Source organism: Pipistrellus hanaki (assembly GCF_964339955.1).
Source record: "Pipistrellus hanaki genome assembly, chromosome: 4".
NCBI lineage: Eukaryota > Metazoa > Chordata > Mammalia > Chiroptera > Vespertilionidae > Pipistrellus > Pipistrellus hanaki.
In genome coordinates this window covers 78,823,313-78,840,657 of record NC_140506.1, presented here as the reverse complement: position 1 = coordinate 78,840,657, position 17,345 = coordinate 78,823,313, and positions in this window count along the sequence as shown.

The following is a 17,345-nucleotide window of genomic DNA, read 5'->3' as shown; positions in this document are numbered from 1 at the left end:
TGACCACCAGGGGTGGCGCAGAATGAAGGAAGGCCCCAGCCAGCAGCTGGCAGCTGCTAGGGACCCTACCCGTGCACAAATTTTGTGCACTGGGCCTCTAGTATTTAATATAACAATACTGAACCACCCCCACCCTGCGACCAAAGGAAATGTGTGTTGCTGCCTACGTACCAGGGCCAGGAGGTGGGGGAGGTTGGTGAGGCACCGGGTGCAAAATTTAAGGGGGCACCAAAAAACCCAGTCATCAAGATAAACAATAGTTTGCTGCAATAGTTGAAAAAATCTAAATAAATGCAAAAATACCCATGATGAATAAAAAAATCAAAGTTTTGAATAAAGACAGGCCCAATATTGCCAATTTTTCCCTGTGCCACTGGCTGGTGTCATCTAAGTGCTGTTCGAGGTCTAACCCATCCCATCCTTATAACAAGCCTGTGGCGTAAAGTACTTCACCTGCTGACCCGCTCCATCCTCACCATAGCCCTGAGAGACTGCTGTGGTCGCCCTCAGCTTTCAGGTGAGGGAAGGAGGCCAGGCAGGTGAGGGCACTTGCCCAGGTAGCTCAGCAACGGGGCAGAGCTGAGCCTGGCACCCAGGACGTCTGAGCAGAGGCCTAGCTCCTGACCACCATCCTGGCCTGTCTGTGGCACAGCTCTGCCCACTGGACATGATAGCATCAGATCATTGCTCTGGCCAAAGCTTTGGTGGTTGAGCAGAGCCCTTGCTCATTCCCATCAGAGGCACGTGCCACCCTGGGCTGGCTTCTGCAGACACAGAAATGACTGCAGAGCCTGTCCTTCAGGGCGGGGCCTGCACCGTGAGTGTGTGCTGGTGCTGATACTGGTGCTGGTGCTGGGGCTGGTGCTGGTGCTGGGGCTGGGGCTGGGGCTGGTACTGATGCTGATACTGGGGCTGGTACAAGCACTGTTAGAGTCTGGACAGGCACTCATGAGGCTGGAGGAGGGCGGACAGACGCGGCTTTGGCCACGACGGCACTTGAAATGCAGAGGCAGTTGCTGCCTCCCCCGCCTGGGACAGCTGACGCTCCTCTGAGAGCCTAGTGAGATGAGAACACAAGCAGCCATGTCCCACCGGACATACACAGAAGCAGTTCAAAGCGGTTTTTACCAAAGGCACGTACCGTAGGTCACTCTCCGTTCCCCCCGGGTTCCCCAAACTCCTTCCTCAAGACCCCCATGGGCAGCGTGATGTGATGGTGAAAAGCGTTGTCAGACGCTCCGTGCTTTCTAAATGGGGTACGCTGGGCAAGCCGCGGTCTCCCTCAGCCTGCTGCTTCACCCGTGAAGCGGGGATAGTGATGCCAACCCAGAGCTGTGGGATTAAATGTAATAAATGATACAAAGTGCAGGGTAGTGCCAGCAGAGGACTAAGCACTCAGTACGTGGTAACCGCTGTCATTATCTTCTTAATGGGCGCAGTGTCCACGGCCAAATGGAGCGTGTGTTGACGAAACAATCCAGCCCCTGGACACCACGGAGCAGTAAGTTCACGGAAACACTCCAGGGCAGAGACAGCACGACCTGCTCGCCGATTCGCAACTGTGATCCCGTTAGAATTCCCCGCGCTCCACCCCGGGGACGGTGGGTCACTGGTCCACAGGGACTCAGCGTCTTTACCTTGTAAAGTCTTCCCAGGGGGTCCCATGGGCGGAGGGGTGAGAACCTGAGAGAGGGGGAGGGAAGGGGCTACTTTGGGGAAGGGGTTCTGGCGGATGGAGGCGTGGCTGTCGCTGATCCAGTAACAGTGGCATGGGTGCTCACTCGATTCGTTACTCATTCACAACCCTTCATGTTTTACGCGCCATCCACATGCATGTCACATTGTCTTAACTTCTTACTATGGAGAGCTGCACACAGCCCTCAGCAAGCACACCAGCACAATGCAGGTTCCTGGGCCACCACCCAGGTGACCCACCGTCAGCCCCGCCCTGTCCACCCCGCGCTCCACCTACACCAGCCTTCTGAAGCCAGTGCCAGACAGGAAGTCATTCCATCTGCAAACTCTCCAGGGGGAACTGAAAAGGAAAGAGCTCTCTTTAACCCAATGGCCCCTCCAACAGAACACCTAGCAACGTGAGAACTGCTTACTGTCCTCCAACAGCCAGTGTGTCCAAACGCCACCTGCATGCCCTGCTTCCTTTAACTTTGTTTCCAGGATTTCAATTAAGATCTGCACTTGAAAAAAATAATAAATAAATAAATAAATAAATAAATAAATAAGATCTGCACTCGGCGATGGGCTGGGTTGTCCTCCAGGTCTCCTATTTCAGTGCTTCTCACACTTCTACATGCATGTGGATTCCCTGGGGATCTGTTTAAACACAGATTCTAGCTGAGGAGGTTTGGGGCAGAACCTGACAGTCTCCATTTCCGACTCAGACCCAGCAAGTGATGCTCAGGCTGCTGGTCCGTGAGCCACACCTGAAGTGTCAACACGCTATCTATAATAATAAAGCATAATATGCAAATGGACCAAACGACCGAACAACAGAACGACCGTCCAGACGACCTTCCAGATGACCACACTATGACACACACTGGTACCAGGCCAACCGATGTGGGTGCGATGTGATTGGTCGGGGAGCCCCACCGTTGCCCCATGATTCCCTGCAGAGGGAGGCCCAGGTCACCGGCCAGTGACGCTCTGGTGGGTATGCGGGGCCAGCCAACAATCACCCCACAGAGCAAGGCCCAGGCAAGCCAAGCAATTGCATCCCATGCCTGTTTCCTGCAGAGTGAGGCAACCAGTGGTGGGGGAGGGAGCAGAACCACACAGATGGCAAGCAGTGGCACCAGCGGGGGCGGGTCCAGCTGCCGCAGCCGGAGGAAAGAAAGCTCCAATAGGCCCTGATTGCCAGCCAGGCCTAGGGACCCTACCTGAAGGGTTCTGGATTACAAGAGGGTGCAGGCCAGGCTGAGTGACACCCCCTGTCTGTGCACGAATTTCATGCACTGGGCCTCCAGTGTTATAATAAAAGGATTTTTTTTTTTTAACCAGTCAGTGGGATTTTTTTTAAAAATATATTTTATTGATTTTTTTACAGAGAGGAAGAGAGAGGGATAGAGAGTTAGAAACATCAACGAGAGAATCATCAACCAGCTGCCTCTTGCACACCCCTACTGGGGATGTGCCCGCAACCAAGGTACAAGCCCTTGACTGGAATCAAACCTGGGACCCTTCAGTCCACAGGCCGATGCTCTATCCACTGCGTCAAATCGGTTTCAGCAAAAGGATTTTTTAAAGCAATGTGAACATCTTTGGGCAGAACCAGCGATTTGGGAAAGAAATCAGTGCTGGCTGAGAAGGGCCGTCGCCTTCCCAGGAAGTGCCATTGATAATCACGCCGGCTATGGCTGTTCAAATGCCAAAGATGGTGCCTGAGCCTCCAGAACAGTCCCTGACGACCTGGCCATCCAGGTGCTCACCAGCAGGGCCTGGCCCTCCGGGAGCCAGAGGCCTCCGCTCGGAGACCCTCGGCGCTCTGGAAGTGCACTGATTTGTTCAGCGTCTGGCAGGCGGATGGAAACACAAGCTGTCGGAATGAGGCCGTTACCTTTTCTCGCAGCTATAGGTTTAATTAAAAAGCCCCATGCTGCCAGATTCCAAGCACCCTCCACTGATCTGCGAGACCCATTGATTGCCTGGCTCTCCCCGCAGACACAGCAGAGGGAAGACTTTATCTTCCTTTAATCAGACCTGCCTCCCTCAGATCCAGTCCTGACAGCTGCTCCTCGCCCGCCCACTCCGGTCGCCCACACTCAGCCAGCCCCAGTGCAGCTGCCGGCGGCGGCCACAGCAAGATGAGGGGGTCTGTGCCCGCAGGGAACTCCCCACCTCACCAGAGAGGCGGCAGCAGCAGCATCACATGGTCAACACATACTGAGCCTGCGCTGAGTGCCAGGCCCTGTGCATTCCAATAGATTAAATTTTTCCTGTGTGTGATGATTCCCGATCTCATGTTGCCTGCACTAGGCATGTGTTCTCCGTCATAGTGCCTGTCTATTTCCTCCAAGCCCTAAGTATTGCTGAAGCATGTATTTCTTTGCCTTCTTATTCACTGTCTCGGCCCTGGATTGTGATGCCATGAGGGCAGGGATTTGCTTCTCTCATTCAGTGCAGAGTCCCCAGCATCTAACACAGGATGGTACCACCTTAACCGGTTTGGCTCAGTGGATCGAGCGTCGCTTGCAGACTGAAGGGTCCCAGGTTCAATTCCGGTCAAGGGCATGTACCTTGGTTACAGGCACATCCCCCGTGGGAGTTGTGCAAGAGGCAGCTGATTGATGTTTCTCTCTCATCGATGTTTCTAATTCTCTATCCCTCTCTTCCTCTCTGTAAAAAATCAATAAAATGTACTTTTTTTAAAAAATGAAACAGGACTGTACCAAGTTCTCGATAAATGTTAAGAAGGTGGGTCTGTGTTGCCCCACGTTACAGGACTGCCTTCTCCTTTAAGGCTGACAGTATGCCATTGTGTGTGTGTGTACTCTTCTTCTTTGCCCAGCCATCTGTCAGGAAACACCTCGGAGTGTCCACATCGTGCTACGGGGAACAGGGCTGCAAATGAACAGGGAGTATTGACATCTCTTTAAAGTCCTGATTTTGATTCTTTGAGGTAAATACGTAAAAATGGGGCTGCTGGACCATATGGTAGTTCTGTTTTTAATTCTTTGAAGAGTTTCCATCCTGTTTTCCATAGTGACTGCACCACTGTTACATTCTCAACAAAGGTGTACAAGGGTTCCCATTTCTCCACATCCTGGCCAAAACCTGTCAGCTGCTTGTTTGTCAGAGAGTAAAACTCACACACACACACAAATACAATTTTAAATAAATAAATGTGTGCTCAGTTTAGCTTATCGCCTTTATCCCTCTCAGCAGCTCTTTGAAAGCACTAGTCTTACACCCATTTTACAGATGAGGAAACTGAGACTAGGGGAGGAAAAGCAGTTCACACAAATGTACCGGCACAGGAAGCTGTGGAGCAGGGACTGAAACCCACATCTGTCGGACTCCAGCTCGGGCTCCTGACCTGGGGGCCACGAGCCTGTAACCTAGGGCCGGTGAACGTGGATGGGAAAACAATTCTCTCCTAACGACCCTAGAGTCTAACCAAAATGCAGCATCTCCCTCCTTTCCGAATGCAGACAACTAACTGCAGTCATGTCAGCAGCCCCCGGATGCTGTCACCAACAGTGGGAGACACTTTCATGTCCCATTACCCTGTGGCAGAAATCCTGGAATATCACTTACACTCACCGCTGCCTTGAAATTACAGTCGCAATCACACAGCCTCCTCACCACCAGCTCTGGGCACACGGCGTGTGAACAGAGACCCGCCTGTGTTGGTGTGCCACAGTGTTCACTACGCCGCAGTGTAACTGGCTGCCTGGCATAAGCCAGACAGAGGAAGAGCCAGTACCACCGTAGTCCTTCTATGTAGAATCCAAATAAATAAGTAAATAAGTCAAACTCATAGAAACAGCCAGTGGAAAAGTGGTTGCCAGGGGCTGGGGAGGTGGGGAATAGGGAGAGGTCAGTAAGAAGGCACAAACGTTCAGCTGCAAGATGAACAAGGCCTGAGGGTCTAATGTAAAGCATGGCGGCTATGGATGGTAAACTGCACTGCAGAATGAAATTTGCTGAGAGAGAATAACTTGAATGTCCTCACCAAACAAAACGAAAGGTAAAGTGAGAGGTGACGGAGGTATACGTTAACCTTTCACACTGTAAACGTATATCAATTCATCACATTGTACACTTTAAGCTACATTATAATTTTATTAGTCAGGTAGGCCTCAATGAAGATGACCATAGAGAGGGAATTGTGTATTTTGGGTTGCCTTTGTAATCCTATGGATCTTATATCTAAAAACATAACTCTGAGAAGGGGCCCGGGTACCAACAATATTAAGAACCAGCCCTGGCCGGTGACTCAGTCAGCTGGAGCCTCATCTGTTTACCAAAAGGCTGGATTTGATTCCAGGTCAGGGCACATACCCAGGTTTAGGTTCGATCCCTGGTCAGGGCGCATATAAGAGGCAACCTATTGATGTTTCTCTCTCACATCAATGTTTCTCTCCCTCCTTTCTTCTCCCTAAACATATCCTTGGGTGAGGATTTTTTTAAAAATAAAGAAGATTAAGCACCATGCTCTCTGACTTCCCGGCTGGAAATAGCCTGTTACTTCACATGGAGGTGCAGGTTAGAAGAAACTCTGCACAGAAAAGCAGCTGTTTTCCCAACAAGGGTGGGACGCCGAGGCCCAGCACAGGGACTGGCCTGGCAGCCACACAGGGAAGCAGGGTCTGGTTCTCAAGCAGAATCCAAGCTTTCCTGCTCCCAGCCAGTGCCTTTGCAGCTGGACCACACTGCCACCTAGCGGCAAAAGCGTTTACACCTGCCGCAGCCCCAGCGCTGGCGGGCTCTGGTTCACCAAACTGCAGTGACTCCTGCTCACTGTTCATGCAAAACAGTCATTATCCACTCACACCCTGCTGGCGGGGATGCGAATCAGTCCAGCACCTTGAAAGGCAATTGGGCTGGTAACAATGGGGTTGTGCATCCCATTTGGCAGGCTGACTCCATCACCTAGACACACACGCATACACACATACACACACACATGTACACTGGGGACAGTGGTTCTCAACCCTGGATGCACATTCAGACTACCTGGGAAGCTTCTAAAACGGCTGTGCTTGCCTCCAGACCAATCAGTTAAGACTCTGGCCCTACCCAGTTTGACTCAGTGGTTAGAATTTCAGGCCCTAGGACTGAAGGGTCAGGAATTCCACTCCAGTCAAGGGCACATAGCTCGCTTGCAGGCTCAATCCCTGGCCCTGGTCAGGGCCCATGCAGGAGGCAATCAATCAATGTGTATCTCTCACATCGATGTTTCTCTCTCTGTGTCTCTCCCCTGCCTTCCACTCTCTCTAAAAAATCGATGGGGGAAAATATCCTCAGGTGAGGATTAACAATACACAATGTAAAAGCAGACTCTTTTGGTGTGGGGCTTTGCAGTGATTGTTGAAGCTTCCAGATGATTCTCTCTGCAGCCCAGCTGATAACCGCTGGCCTCGGGAACCTCTGCATGTGGGCATGAGGAAGGCTCAGACAGCACACTCACTGAGCACTGTTTGCAAGTAGAGCAAAGAAGTGGGCTCATCTACAAAGGAATCGGCTGAAGAGAGACAAGGACTGATGAAATGCTCCGTGGAAGCTAAGAGGAGTTAACTAGCTCTGCATGCCTATGGGCAAGGGTCAGCCTCAGAAACACACTGCTGGGTGAGAAAAATCAAGTAGCAAAATACACGCTACAGCATGGTACGGCTTTGGGTTTTTAAACCTATACTAAAGATGCCTACAGAGGTATGTGAACGGGTTTCAAGCCAGACCCTCTCAGGACAAAGCTCCCAGGCATCAAGGTCAAAGTCCTAAAGTAAAAATGAAGGCATGGCTGTATGGCAGACTTAGGAAACGGGTCTTTGAGTTGGGCTGGAGGAAATGATGAAAGATGAGGCTGAGAAGTGGTCAGGGGCCAGATGGTAAGGGACCTCTAAGGCCATGTTAATGATTTGGGTCTTGCCAAAACCGGTTTGGCTCAGTGGATAGAGTGTCGGCCTGCGGACTGAAAGGTCCCAGGTTCAATTCCGGTCAAGGGCATGTACATTGGTTGCGGGCATATCCCTAGTAGGGGGTGTGCAGGAGGCAGCTGGTTGGTGTTTCTCTCTCAGTGACGTTTCTAGCTCTCTATCCCTCTCCCTTCCTCTCAGTGGAAAATCAATTAAAAAAAAGGATTTGGGTCTTGACCCTCGGGGAATGGGAGCCATTGTTTATAGGAACGGGGTATTTTCATTACGTGGAGCAGGACTGTCACCATCACACTGTATCCTCCTGGGTGGGATGAGGGAGGGAATAACAGAGGAAGCAGAAGCCAGGTTGGCAGACACTGTAGTCACCAGTGGGAGTGACAGGGCAGTGGAGGTGGAGAGAAGTGGACGGAGCCAAGAGATGCTTTGGAGGCAAAACTGATGGGCTGGGTGACAGATCCTATCTGAGGAGTAAGGGGCCCAAGAATATGCCCCTTTAACTAAGCAGCTTCAGGCCCTCTGGGGTCCAGGCTGGTGGCCCCACCCCAGGCCTCTATCCCTCCACATTCTCCCTGGTCCCACGCCCTCCGAATCAATAAATCTGACTCAATAAGGATCAATAAATGGCTCCAAAACACATTATCCTACATGGCACCCAATGACAATTAGGGGACGTTGTATAGACAGCTCCTCGTTGGATCTAATTTCTCTGACATGGATCATCATGAATCAATTACTCTGAGCAACTCAGCTTTAACACCTTGACACTCCGCCCCGGGAACGTGCCTCCTTCTTTCCACACATACTTCCTTCTCACTGAATAAATCGTGAGCAGTTTGTTTATAGGAACCGGGGTATTTTCATTAGTGATTCAAGAAGCAGGCCTGCTCAGCCCGTTAGCAGTGAGTCACAGGCGACTTCCACAGGGACAGGACTGGGTTGAGATGAAGGGTCCCAAGCCCCAGGTATTGGTCCCAGACACTGTCCAAGCAGTGGGGTGTGCCACCGTGGGTCCTAGGGACCCCCAAAGCCAGCTCCTCTCAGAACAGAGCTCCCACGCATCAGCCATATTCGCCCCCGCTCTGAGGAAGGAACTCCCACCCATGTTTCCCTCCCTCAGGAACAAGTACTGAGTGCCTGCTCCATGCCAGGCACAGATCCAGAATTTCCCCCTGCCTCATGGAGTTTACATGTATGTGGAGAGACATACACAAGAAGCAAAAATATATAGTATGACATCCTGGAGGAAACTTTAGATAAAGAAGCAGGTAGGATTGGGGGGGGGGGTGGAATTGGTAAGGTATGTACACATATAATACCTTAATAAAAAAAAAAATGAGAAAAAAGAAGAAGCAGGTAGGGACTCCCAGGAGTAGGGGAGAAAGGAGTGTGGCAAATGTCAGTAGCGCCACCAGGGACAGTCTTGTTGAGAAGGTGACCTTGGAGAGCAGCCTGGAGGCCGTGAAGGAGGAAGCCAGGAGCATGTCCGGAAAGAGCATTCCAGGCAGGGGCGAGGGCGAGTGTCCTGGGGCGAGAGGGGTCTGGGTATTGGCCGGACAGCAGGACTCAGTGCAGCTGGGGGCGGGGGGGGGGGGGGGGGGGTCAGAGAGGTGATGAAGAGCCAGAGGGCAGGGCGCCTCTTGGGCCTGTGAGAAAACATGGCTTTGACTCTGAAGGAGATGGGAAGTCGTTAGAGGTTTAAAAATAAAGATAACTGGCTGCTGCTGATGGTGGTGAAGGACTTCCTGGTTGTGTTGGAGTTTTTACTTATTTTCTTTCTTTTTTATTTTGTTTGTTTGTTTGTTTGTTTTATTCAGCATCTAATTTCTCCCTCTTGTACCCTGGTAGTTCCCCTGGGAGCCCCCACCTCCCATCATAAGTACCTTTGAGCTCTGACTTGCTCCAAATGGATTTTAAGACCTTTTTATAGGGAACATCCCATTCAGTGACTTCCGGCCCCACTCTGCAGAACACTGCTTCCCTTGCAAATCCTGCGTTTGTCTATTTTAAAAAGAAAAACCTGACCTCCTTCTGGTTTTCAGTTAAACTAGGAATTGCTGGTACTTTCCAACTTCTAACCAAAATCTGTAACTTCCTGTGGTCCTGAGCGGCCACGCCCCCTCTCCTGCCTGCCCCGCCCCCTGCCCCTCCGTACAGGCCACAGAGGGCCACCCTGACCAGGCCCTCTCTCTCTTTTTTTTTTTTTAATTAAAAAATATATATTTAAAACTATGTAACAGAAAGTTATACTACATACTACCTGTGAAAATTGATCAGACCTAACAATATTAATACATATTACAATATAATTGCTATATTTTAAAGAAAAAAATAATTTGGGGCATCTAGACAAGAGTCCACTAATAGCCGAAACCGGTTTGGCTCAGTGGATAGAGCGTCAGCCTGCGGACTGAAGGGTCCCAGGTTCGTTTCCGGTCAAGGGCATGTATATTAGTTGCGGGCACATCCCCAGTAGGGGATGTGCAGGAGGCAGCTGGTCAATGTCTCTCTCTCATCGATGTTTCTAGCTCTCTATCTCTCTCCCTTCCTCTCTGTAAAAAATCAATAAAATATACTTTTTAAAGAGTCCACTAATAAAAGAAAAAAAGCAGATCTGTCACCAGACTTTTGATAGCAATGATTTAGACTGAACAAAATGAAGTAACATTTAATACATTCAAAGAAATTAAATGAGAGTGAGGGCTCTCGGGAATAAAATCCACATACAGAATGTTATCACTGTGCTAAATCTCAGGGAATATTCTTTTCTTTTTCTTCTTCCCCCCAATTCCTTTAATACCTGCAGAATTTCAGAAGGAATTCACTGGCTGGACCGAGCTATCGTCACCAGAGAAAATCCAGCCACTGTATTACAGTGGTATTTTTCCTTTTCCATGGAAGCAGGTCCTCTCATCAGCCCCTCCCTCCTCCAGTCTCAGGCCTGCATCTCAATTTGGGAATGTCCCCTGCCACTTCCTCACCCCAAGGCCAGCTCCGGCTTGTGCCCCCACCCAACAAGCAGTGTTCTCCCGGTGGCACCCCCACCCCAGCCCTCCCTTCTAGACTGGGTGCAGAGGGCTGGGTGAATCCTGGGCTGGAAGAACCCAACACCAGCTTAGACACACCGGGGCTTGGATCTCAGCTCTGACCCAGTGAGCTGTGTGGCCTCCAGCAGTCACTGCACCTCTCTGAGCCTGCCCTTTCCACCACCGTGTTCCTGACTGGGTTTCCTTATTCTTATTCCAATAGGCCGTGAAAGGTCCCTTGGTGTCCAAGGTCGGAACACAACATTTTAGATGTCTCAGGTTTTACACGCCAGGTGAGAGCAAATACATAGTCTGAAGAGCTGACAGGCTCCAGCATCTGCAGGCGGGGTCGCTCACACACATCTCAGCCTGTTACGTGAGGGGAGGAGCAGAGCCATGTTGCCATTGGGATGCTTGGTCCTCCAGCCCACTGGCCTCGGAGGCATCTGAGAAAAGGAAGAGCATCCACCAAAAGCACCCAATACACTGCAGGCAGATGCAGCAAGCCTTCCACAGGAGGCTAGAAGCTGGCCACGCAAAGGGAGGCAGGGGCATGGGCAGTGCCAGCGGGGTCAGAGTGCATGGGGTCAGAGGGCATGCACTTCCTAAGAGGTGGGTCGGTTCTCAGGGCTGCAGGCACCTGCTAACCACCCCCGGCAATGTCGATGGCAGACTCCTGACTCTGTGCTGCCTCCTGGCCTCTCCCCTGAATTGCAGACAGAGGCTGTCTCACTGGGCATCATAAACCCAATGTGGTCAAAGCCAGGTCTCTCCTCATGATGTTCCTTCTCCCCATCCTCCTCCTTTCTCATCTGGCCTCAGTCTGTGTGTTTAATCACCCCTGTGAGTTTCCAGAGTGTTGCTGCCAGCTGGCACCCCAGCCTCAAAAACTCCCCAGTCCTGCAGGGGTAGGGCTGGCATAATGGTCAGGGAAGGACGTGGGCGCCTGGAGCAAAGCAGGCAGCAGAGGTGAGAGATGAGGGAAGGTGAGCAACTGGAGGAATGACAGGTCAGGAGTCTGAAATGTGATCCTTCCCACACCCCTCCCAAAAGCCTCCTGAGAGTCTGCTAACCGCACAGAGGCCTCTGTGAATAACTCTCTGTGGTTGTCATTGTTAAAACAAAAACAAAGACAGTGCTATGCTGCAGGTAGGAGGCATCCCGTCAGAAAACAGAGCCCTCAGGGAGGGAAAAGCCAGGAGTGAGCAGAAATCCTAGAGAGGCCGGGGACCTCCCCAGAAATGGGATGAAGGCAGGGGCGGAGGAAGGGCCATTCACAGAAATTTCACTGAGATCAGAAGGCACAAAAAAGGCCCCCCGATGACATCTGGCTCACATTAAGAAGCAATGGGGCAGGGAATAATAATATTAGAAATAGGGTATTAACATTAGAAATGCTAGTAACAGAAGCCACTAGTGACAAGTCCAAAGGTCTTTGCAATCAGCTGGAAAGATAAAAGTAGCCTTTATACTCAATAAAAGGTAGTGCCAGTTATCAGCATATACAATACTAGTCGCCCAGTGCACAAAATTCATACACATTAAAAGGGAATTAATTAGAAGAAATATTTTAATATTGCTAGTTGCCCTTTCTCTATAATAGAAGTGTCAGAGATGAAAGAAAATTAGTAAAATATATATATAAATCTTCCTCCTGTCAGAGTCTGGGGCACACCGCGGGACCCAGCGTCAGGTCCCCGCCCACCCACGTGCACCTTGAAGTCGTGCAAGACCCAGACCCAGCTGGCCTCACCCTCGTCAAGTCCCACCGGGTGGGGGGGCACAGCCTCAGGACTTCGGTCAAGCCCCGCTGGGCAGGGGACGTGGCCTGAGGTCCCCCAGCCTGGTGCCAGGGCAGGGGGTGCAGCCTGAGGTCCCCCACTCCAGCCCGGCACCATGCAGCCTCAGGTCCCTACTGATCACTTGTTATGACTCGTTACGGGAACCCCACCTCCGCTGTGAGTGCAGCCATCTTGTGTGACAGAGTGAGGGTCAATTTGCATATAACCTCTTTATTATATAGGATATGTGTATATGTGTATATGATATTTCACTGTGTACATGTATGTATATGTGATGTGTACCAGTGTGTGTACGTTTATATGTATATCACATGTATTATATATATCAGTGTGCATATATATGTTTATATATATGTGTGTGTGTGTGATATGAAATATGACCCCTCCCAGGACACCTCCTGAAAGCCTCCTTAGAGTCTGTTAAACTCACAGAGGCCTAGTGGGAATCATGTGAATAATTATTTCAGTGTGTACGTGTATGTATATACAATATGTATTGGTGTGTGTATGGATGGTGTGTATACATTTATATGTATAACAGCATGCACGATATATATCCAGCATATACGTGGTGGGGCAAAAGTAGGTTTACAGTTGTTCATATGGAAAATAATATAACAATTAATAATAGTAGAATAAACTGCGTTTTGCATAATCACAACTGTAAACCTACTTCTGCCCCACCCTGTCTGATACATATCAGTAGAATAACATCTCCAACTGGTTTCCTTAGAAACATCTTCTCACTGAAATTTAGAATAGATACGAATCATCAGATTCAGACCTCTGAGGTTTGTGAGGTTTCTCACAGGCCTGAGGGACTTTCCTTCAAGTTTGAGCTTCACCAGCCTGGTGCTTCCCTGGGACCCAGACAGGACCCCGACCCCTCACTCGGTAACCACCGGGTTCAGCAGGGTTTGCAGCTCCTGTGAAGGGAGGGGTGGGGCTGGAGGACTGGAAGGACACACAGACTGGGTGCCAGCACCTCGGACTCACCAGGCCTGTGAGGTACATGGTTTATTACCCTATTTTGCAGATGGGGACACAAGCCCAATAGGCAAAGGGTTGTGCTACATATGGATGTTGAGGGGTAAAGGAAGGTTCTAAGCTAGGGTGCCAGTCCAGTGAGGAAAGGGACTGCCTGTGCCTGGCTTGTTCACTGCAGCATCCCTACAGCCTAGCATAGGTACAAAAAACATTTGTTGGCTCGATGGATGGATGGATGGATGGATGGATGGATGGATTGGGTACACTACTACTCCTGTCTTCCACATCTCAGGCCAAGTCTCTGCCTCAAGTCTAGTGGCATTCCTTCCTCCTCCCTCCCTCCTTCCTGCATCCTTCTCTCCCCCTGTCCCCTCCTTGCACACTGTTCCACACCGCCCCCCCCACACCCCCAAACTCACAAGCTCTCTCAGTCTCCTCTAGAGCTTTGCAACCAATATTCCAGGACATTTGTGATCGTGTGCTGCCACCTGCAGGGAGTTATGCGGTACTGCAGAGAGGAGTCCCTCTGCCCCACCCACCTGCTTTGACTTAGATCCCAAGGAGCCATCGCAATAGTCACATATTATTCAGAAAGAGAAACTGAAGCATAAAGAGACACTTGGCAAGGATCTGGCAAAGCCCACAGTAAGTCGGAGGTGGGTTTAGTCTTAGAATTTTCTTTCAAAGGAAGAAAACACTGGGCCACGTCACGTACACTAAGCCCTGAAATACCAGGCGGATATTGCAGACGTGCAGGCAGAGCTGAGAGGCCGCAATCAGAGGCAGGAGGCGCATCTGTCTAGATTCTTATTTCACTTCAAACCCTGCAAGGTGTGTGTCAGTTAACGTTATTGCTTAAACAAGAAAAGGGGATGGCGTTCCCTAGCAGGAAGGAAATAGAACCCCCAGCCTGGGCTGAACCCCCGAACCGGCAGCGCTGAGCCCCAAGTTATGGGCCAGACCCTGGGGACCCAGGCTCCGGCAGGGGGAGACAATCCCGGGGGACAGCGAAATGCGGGGGCCCCCGGAGTCGCGCGCACATGGCGCGCAGAGAACTGAATGTTGACTCTGATGCTGGATTACCCTAGCCGGAAGAAACAAAGCCTCCGGCGGCAGCTCTGAGCCTCAGTCCGGACCGCCCCGAACTCCAGGTCTGGGCCAGTCCCTGGGGACCCAGGCTCGGGCAGGGGGAGACGGAGCTGTGAGGTGGAGTCCTGGAAGCGCGGCGAAAGGCCGAGACCCCGGAGTCGTGCACACTGTGTGCAGAGGACAGTCTGTTGACTCTGATCCTGGACTCCCCTAGTGGGAGGGAGAAAGAAAGCTCCAGACTGGAGGAACGCCACGAGGAGCAGGAGCCCCTGCCGGACACCGGCCAGCCGGGCGCCAGCAAGGAGCCGGGCGACGGGGCCCCCAGGGGGGGGGGTGCCCCTGAGCCTTCGACTGCTGAGCGCGGGCAATGGAGCCAAGGACGGGGGCTGCTTCCTGGGCAGCGCCGACCCCGGCAACAGGCTGGAGCAGCGCGGGAGCCCGCGGAGAACAAAGGGGTGCCACAGGCCAACCAGCCGAGCTCCCAGGACAAGGAGGAAGAAACCAAAGAAGTTCTCAATGTGAAGAAATCAAGTGAGAGCAAATGATAGTAAAATTACTTAAGAAAGAATACAAAGAAGATCTTGAAAAATCAAAGACTAAGTCAGAACTCAACGCACCAGCCAACATTGCAACATAAATGCGTTTGTTTTTTTTAAAAAAAAAAAAAAGAAAAAAAAAGAGAGAAAAAAGGGACAGAATGTTGGAACAGCGGCGACCAGGCCTAGAGTGGCCAGGCACAAGGCAGTGGCAGCTGGGCCCGGAGCAGCAGTGGCCAGGCCCCAGAGCAGCAGCAGCCAGAACAAGAGCATCAACGGCCAGCACTGGAGCAGCCAGACCTGGGGCAGTGGCAGCCAGGCCTGAGGCAGAGGCAGCCAAGCCCAGGGTGGCCAGTCCAGGAACACCCAGACACGGAGTGGCTGGGCCCGGAGAAGCCGGGCCCAGAGCAGCCGGGTTGGGAGCAGCCAGGCCCAGAACAGCAGTAGCCAAGCACGGAGCATCCAGGCTGGGAGCGGCCAGGCTCGGAGCAGCCGGGTCGGGTGCGGCCAGGCCCGGAGCAGCGGCTGCCAGGCTGGGAGCGGCCAGGCCCGGAGCAGCTGGGTCTGGTGTGGCCAGGCCCGGAGCAGCGGCTGCCAGGCTAGGAGCGGCCAGGCCCGGAGCAGCAGCTGCCAGGCTGGGAGCAGCCAGGCCCGGAGCAGCCGGGTCTGGTGTGGCCAGGCCCGGAGCAGCGGCTGCCAGGCTGGGAGCGGCCAGGCCCAGAGCAACAGCTGCCAGGCTGGGAGTGGCCAGGCCCGGAGCAGCCGGGTCTGGTGCGGCCAGGCCAGGAGCAGCGGCTGCCAGGCTGGGAGCGGCCAGGCCCGGAGCAGCAGCTGCCAGGCTGGGAGCGGCCAGGCCCGGAGCAGCCGGGTCTGGTGCGGCCAGGCCAGGAGCAGCGGCTGCCAGGCTGGGAGCGGCCAGGCCCGGAGCAGCAGCTGCCAGGCTGGGAGCGGCCAGGCCCGGAGCAGCCGGGTCTGGTGCGGCCAGGCCAGGAGCAGCGGCTGCCAGGCTGGGAGCGGCCAGGCCCGGAGCAGCAGCTGCCAGGCTGGGAGCGGCCAGGCCCGGAGCAGCCGGGTCTGGTGCGGCCAGGCCAGGAGCAGCGGCTGCCAGGCTGGGAGCGGCCAGGCCCGGAGCAGCAGCTGCCAGGCTGGGAGCGGCCAGGCCCGGAGCAGCCGGGTCTGGTGCGGCCAGGCCAGGAGCAGCGGCTGCCAGGCTGGGAGCGGCCAGGCCCGGAGCAGCAGCTGCCAGGCTGGGAGCGGCCAGGCCCGGAGCAGCCGGGTCTGGTGCGGCCAGGCCAGGAGCAGCGGCTGCCAGGCTGGGAGCGGCCAGGCCCGGAGCAGCAGCTGCCAGGCTGGGAGCGGCCAGGCCCGGAGCAGCCGGGACCGGAGCAACCGGGCCCAGAGCAGCCGGGTCGGGTGCGGCCAGGCCTGTAGCAGCAACAGCCAAGTCCAGAGCAACTAGGTCGGGAGCGGCAGTGACCAGACCCGGAGCAGCTGGTTGTGGAACGAACCAGAGCAACAGAGGCCAGGCCCGGAGCAGCCAGGCCCGAAACAGCTCGCTCCTCGCCTGTACCTGCCCACGGCTGCCTCTCAGACATGGCTGGAAACTTTTGCGGGAACTTGAGGGTCTGCTGAATCAAGTGATGAAGGCTTAGATCTGGATGTGTTGAGTTAGTATAGCGCTGGGGTGTTGATCTGTGAGTGCCTTGGGTGGGGCCTGGATGAGGCTGGTTGACCTATTTGGAAATGTCTTTTGTGTGAAGTGTATCATTGGGCATGTGGAGGTATTATTGATATGAGAAAATGCTAAGTAACAGATTTACTATCTGAAAAGGGATTTACTATCGGGGAAAGGGAGGGAGGAAGAGACTGAACATAAACTGTGCACCTATGGATGAGGACAATGGGGGATGGGGAGGGGGCAGAGGGTGGGGTGGGAACGTGGTGGAGGGGGGAAGAAATGAGGAACCTTTGTAATAATATGAACAATAAAGATTGATTTAAAATAAAAATAAAATAAAATAAAATAAAAAAATAAAATAAAATAAAATAAAATAAAAAAAGAAAAAAAAAAAAGAAAAAAAAGAAAAAAAAAAAGAAAAGGGGATCTCTTGAGGCAATTAGGAAACTCCCAGGACAGAAGAGCAGGAAAAAGAGGCCGTGAAAAACAGGAACCAGGATAGCACCCGAGATCCCGACAAGAGGAAGCCAGGAGCTCCAAGGGTCTCAACGCCTTGCCCTGAGGAGTCTCTGGAGAAGAGCCAACCCTGCGATGGAGAGTTTGGCTGGGACAGC